Genomic DNA, 6,844 nt, shown 5'->3' on the forward strand with positions numbered 1-6,844 from the left:
AGTCATGCTAAATTTTTAATGGAAGATGATGATTCATAGACTGTTTAAATCACCATTCGCCATGTTACACGACTCTTACATTCTATTTAACCTCTAAACATATCAAGAAAATATTTTTCTTGATGATTCGGTCTTTTTCGAATATTCTGGTAATTTGACAAATCAAATCGTGCTATTACCTTTCCTTTCTACTTTATAAATTATGATCATTCGAAACTTCATACCTACGAGTTCTGGACCATTATTCGCTTGACTTGAAGTCGGGAAGAAGAAACAAAAGCATAAAGCTCCGACATATAAGGGAAAATATAAAGCCCGATAACAACATGGAAATTACAAACTGTGTATATCAATGCGTATAGCAACATAAAGACACAGGAGAATTAAAAACACTATAACCCCAAGGTAATTGTAGAAGTAAACAGATTCCTCTGGGGGTAAATGAAAAAGAAGAATGACAGAAACGATAGTCATAAAAATATCCATGATAAGAACTGGATGGAGCATTTTCACAATCTTTGGAAGTATGAATCGAGAAAGAAAGTATAGAAGTGGTGAAGATAATGAAACAAAAGAAGCTAATTTATAGCAAAATTTCCAAACACAGCAATCGAGGCAATTCATCGCATTTAATCAAAGAAATTCCAAAATTCCGTAAATACCGGATAATCAAATCTTATAGATTACGAAGATTTCCTTTAATCCCTTGAATTCCGGAAATCAATCGTGACTACGTCAAAAGTTAAGGCGAACATTTAATTTACTCCTTCACTCTTTTACGATAGCTTCGTTTATACTCTTTCTATAATCGAATCGTTCTATCCATATTATTCAATAGTGATAAAACTTTATTCTTCAACTTATATTCATCATTACAATATTCTTGTTGTAAACAATGATGATCTCTATCAAACTTCATGACTATAATTTTCATGAACTACTCTCTGTTTTGTCTACCCTAATATTGTGGCATAAACGCTCAAGGTTTAAATGAGCTCGATATTATTCATAACACATTATATATATCCAATTTACTGAAATGACTTGTATAACATCATCATTTTGAATGATCTCCGCATTAATAATAAAATGCACTTCGTAGAAGAACTTGTAGAAATTATGGTATGTATGATTTTAATTCTTGAAACAGAACAATATTCTATCCGTTGGAATTCACGCAAGGCCCTGAGCATACCTGGGAACGTGAAAACCAAATAAAACGTAAATATCCTCGTCTATGTACGAACAACACCGATTAATGGCAACAACTAAATTTCGGGACGAAATTTCTTTTAACGGGTAGGTACTATAACAACCCTCATATTTCCATACCTGAATTGACTAATTTGACTATAGGGTTGTTATCCATACGTAATATATAATTAAATTCGACGTTGATCAAATATTTATTTTTAGTTGACACGTTCTGTTAACTAAAGTTTACACTAATTATATAAAATAACTTTAGTTAATATTAATGCGTATTATATTTAAAACTATATGTAACATAATTATTAATTAAATGATAAGTTATTTTAATCATTACATATATTTTTAGCTTATAAAAAAAATAAAAATAAAAAGAAATAAGATTTTTTTTAATAAATTAAATAATGAGCCCATGAATTTTGACTAAATATTTTCAAAAACAAAAACTTATTAAAAACATTTTTAACATGTTTTTATTATTTTGTCAAAATTGGCACCTTTATTTTATTATTTTTTTTTCTTTTCACCAACCATTTTTTACCTATAAATACATGGCTCCTCATTCATTTTTTCTTGCCAAACACAAAAACTTAAGTTATTCTCTCAAAACCTTGAAGAAAATTTGAGGTACTTTCTATTTTTATTAATTTTTTTCAATATTGTCATTTATATTTATATTTATTGTATATTCTTTGTAAAATTCGAAATTAATTATGTTTATATGTTATAATTAGTATTATAAGTGTTATGATGCATAAAAATAATTTTGATAATTTATGGAATATTATTTATAATTAAATACGAATTATGTAGTGTTTAAACGTAAAAATAATGTAAAATTCGTAATAAATACTTTTAACCAAAAATAAAATATATATAATTTTTTCTGAGTTTTTAAAACTTATATAGATCTGAAAAAATTATAAAAATAATTACTTGGGTCGAATTGGTATTTATTATATAATTAAACTCTATTATTATGTAATTCGAAGGTAAATTAAGAATAAATATAAAATAATAAAAAAAAATTTAAATATTTTTCTACAGGTTATTAGACTGATAGAAACTTATAAAAATTATAAAAATAATTATTTGGGTTTATTTAGTAATTATGTAGAATTAAAATTGTTTTGTGAATACATTAAGGGTAAAAACAAAAATAAATACAAAAATATAATAAAAACATTTTCTTAAATTTTTCTACTAATCTATATGATTAACTAAGACTATAAAAATTATGTATGTAATTTTTAGATATTTAATTTATTATTTAGACATTTTTGAATAATGTTCGATTAATAAAACACTATTATTTTTGAAGTAATTTAGGTATTTATTTAAAGGTAATTATATTTAATATATATAAGACATACTAAGGTATAATAACTAAATATTAAATAAAACTTAGGTTATATTATCACATATATAATTATTAAGTACATTAATAATTCGTTGTGTGTATACACCTAAAGTGAAGGTTAATCAAAGATAATGTATAATTCATGTGAACTTCATCGCTACTCACGGTCGTAAGTGAATGATGTCTAGGTTGCCATTTATGGGTAAGCTTGTGGATCTCGAATGCCATGACTTAGATTCTGGTCAAGAATCCTGGGCCCCCGGTTACATCTGGTCATTCCTGACTTATTTGATAGCAACGAAGTTTGAGTAAAGTTATACAACGTCTTGCTAAAGATTAACCCGAACTTTCTAAAATTGGAAAATTACTATAAGTGGAAACTTTCCATAAATAGTAACCTTCTGAAAATGGAAATTCTTTAGTGAACCATTACTATCAATATAGTACTACATACTATTGTCTGTTAGGCAATGTCTGATCATACGTTCTATCTCTAGGTTGAGATCTCGGTCACGTCCTTCCGTTCAATTCTTTCGTGTGCTACTAAGGTGAACTTCATAGCCCCACTTTTTACTGTTTCAAAACTGTTTTATAACTTTTGGGGTGAGACACATGCTTGCTTTATAACTGTTTTACGCTTAGACACAAGTTCTAAATTGTTAACTATGCTGTCATGCTTTGATTCATGCTAAATCCCTACCGTAATATCGTTAATTGCTACGTATAAATGCAAACTTAATTATTGTGAGTAGGCCTATTGAGAGTAACGTCTCTAACCATTCGACCGTTGGTCTTTGGTTACATAATAATGATTCCACGACACTGACAGTACAAGGTGTCATAGGGTAAACTTGTTTAGTAGCGATATTACAAAATGCAGCGACACTTTTAGATTGATATTTCTATATCAATCAACTTTAAACTAAATCTTGTGGTCTAAAACTTTGGATATTATTTATAAACCTATGAATTTCACTCAACCTTTTTGGTTGACACTTTAAGCGTGTTTTGTCTCAGGTGATGATTGAGCTAGCTGCTACTTGCTACTAGATGATTGATGTATGCTTTGCTGCTTGCATGGAGTCCATCATTCATATTTATCATTTTGTTTAAGACATTTTCCATTTATTGTACTCTTATGATGTAAAACTTTGAATAATGCTTCCGCTGTTTATTTAATAAATAAAACGTCTCATTTAGAGTCGTTCTCGCTTATACAACTGTGTTATGATATGATTGGTCACAATTACCCCTGGTCCATTTTGGGGGTGTGACAATGCCTGTTGTATGGAGGCGGGCTCGTGTGAACTTATATCTTCTTGGATTCTTTCCGGTAATCCTTTCACAAACGCGTCGATCTTCTCTTTGTCATCTTCGAACGCTCTCGGACACAATAGGCACAATTCTGTGAATCGTCTATCGTATATGGTAATATCAAATCCTTGGGTTCGTAACCCTCTAAGTTCTATCTTGAGCTTATTGACCTCGGTTCTGGGACGGTACTTCTCGTTCATCAAGTGCTTGAATGCTGACCACGGTAGTGCGTAAGCATCATCTTGTCCCACTTGCTCTAGATAGGTATTCCACCATGTTAACGCAGTACCTGTGAAGGTATGCGTAGCGTACTTCACTTTGTCCTCTTCAGTACACTTACTTATGGCAAACACCGATTTGACCTTCTCGGTCCACCGTTTCAATCCGATCGATCCTTCGGTTCCATCAAATTCCAATGGTTTGCAGGCAGTGAATTCTTTGTAGGTGCATCCTACACGATTTCTTGCGCCGTTAGCTGCATTGCTAGATTCGGAGTTATTGTTTGTATGTAGCGCAGCCTGTACTGCGGCTATGTTTGCAGCAAGAAAGGTACGAAATTCCTCTTCGCTCATATTCATGGTTTGTCGAGTAGTCGGTGCCATTTCCTTCAAATAGTCAAATGAAACAAGTTAATCATACAGAATATTAAGAGTAGTCAATAGTATCTCGTAGCATAATATGAACTCATTTATAAAAGCTTTTTCTTCATATTAGCGTTTTATAAGTTTAAATTCGGGTAGTACCTACCCGTTAAGTTCATACTTAGTAGCTAATATACAATTCAACTACTACAATTCTATATGAAAAACTGATTATAATAATATTTCGCGTTCAAACTTTTACACAATATTTTACAAACTTACAATACCGCTTATTTTACATATAGCATGAAATATAGCACACAATAACTTTGATACAAGATAGTTGTGAAGATAATTTTAGCTAGTACACAAGTCGTTCAGCAAAGACAATAAAGACACGTAAGTCATACGTCCAGAAACAAGTCATGCATTCTGGTTTTACTAGGACTACTTCCCATCCTTGGTCCTGTGGAACATAACTGTTATGGCCGTTGATAAGACAGCGTGTTGTAACGTCGTCAAAGGGACGAGGGTTACGTAACGTCCAACAGTCCCGTAACAATCTAAAAACCTTGTTTCTCACCCCAACTACTGAGTCAGTCACTTGTGGGAATGATTTATTTAGCAGTTGTAATCCGATGTTCTTTTTCTCACTTTGGTGAGAAGCGAACATCACTAACCCGTAAGCATAACATGCTTCTTTATGTTGCATGTTAGTCGCTTTTTCTAAATCACGAAGTCCTATATTCGGATATATTGAGTCAAAATAATTTCTTAACCCGTTGCGTAAAATAGCATTTGGGTTCCCCGCAATATATGCGTCAAAGTAAACACATCGTAACTTATGGATTTCCCAATGTGATATCCCCTATCTTTCGAACGAAAGCCTTTTATAAACCAAGGCATTCTTGGTACGTTCTTCGAATGTCTTACAAACTGATCTCGCCTTAAATAGTTGTGCCGAGGAATTCTGACCGACTCTAGACAAGATTTCATCAATCATGTCTCCGGGTAGGTCTCTTAAAATATTGGGTTGTCTATTCATTTTGTGTTTTTATACTGTAAAATAGACAAGAGTTAGATTCATAAAAAAATACTTATTAATACAAGCAATTTTTACATATATCATAAAGCATAAGCACACTATATTACATATATTACACCACACGAATACAACTATCTTATTCCGACTCGCTGGTTTCTTCTTTTGGTTCGTTTTTCCAAGTTTCTAGGGATATATGATGTTCCCCTAATACGAGCCGTCGTTTTCCACATTGGTTTAGAAAAACCTGGTGGTTTAGAGGTTCCCGGGTTATTGTCACAACTTAAGAAATACGGATGTTGACGATACATATAAAGTTCATCGGGTTTAGAATCAAATTTCTCTATTTTTATGCCCTTTCCCTTATTGTTCTCTTTTACCTTATTAAATTGTGTTGGGGTAATTTCTATAACATCATCGGAATCCTTGTCGGGATCCGATTCATCGGAGAATTGGTAATCCTCCCAATACTTTGCTTCCTTGGCGGAAACACCATTGACCATAATTAACTTTGGTCGGTTGGTTGAGGATTTTCTTCTACTTAACCGTTTTATTATTTCCCCCACTGGTTCTATTTCTTCTTCCGGTTTTGATTCTTCTTCCGGTTCCGATTCTTCTTCCGGTTCCGACTCTTCTTCCGGTTCCTCTTCGGGAACTTGTGAATCAGTCCACGAATCATTCCAATTTACATTTGACTCTTCATTATTATTAGGTGAGTCAATGAGACTTGTTCTAGAGGTAGACATCTATCACATAATATCAAACACGTTAAGAGATTAATATATCACATAATATTCACATGTTAAAAATATATAGTTTCCAACAAAATTTGTTAAGCAATCTTTTTTTTTTTCAAGTAAACACGGTCGAAGTCCAGACTCACTAATGCATCCTAACAAACTCGATAAGACACACTAATGCAAAATTCTGGTTCTCTAAGACCAACGCTTGGACACCAACTGAAATGTCCCGTTCTTATTGATTAAAAACGTTCCATATTAATTGATTTCGTTGCGAGGTTTTGACCTCTATATGAGACGTTTTTCAAAGACTGCGTTCATTTTAAAACAAACCATAACCTTTATTTCATCAATAAAGGTTTAAAAAGCTTTACGTAGTTTATCAAATAATGATAATCTAAAATATCCTGTTTACACACGACTATTACATAATGGTTTACAATACAAATATGTTACAACAAAATAAGTTTCTTGAATGCAGTTTTTACACAATATCATACAAGCATGGACTCCAAATCTTGTCCTTATTTAAGTATACGACAGCAGAAGCTCTTAATAATCACCTGAGAATAAACATGCTTAAAACGTCAACAAAAAA

This window comes from Rutidosis leptorrhynchoides, chromosome 5, assembly GCF_046630445.1.
Source record: "Rutidosis leptorrhynchoides isolate AG116_Rl617_1_P2 chromosome 5, CSIRO_AGI_Rlap_v1, whole genome shotgun sequence".
Classification (NCBI taxonomy): domain Eukaryota; kingdom Viridiplantae; phylum Streptophyta; class Magnoliopsida; order Asterales; family Asteraceae; genus Rutidosis; species Rutidosis leptorrhynchoides.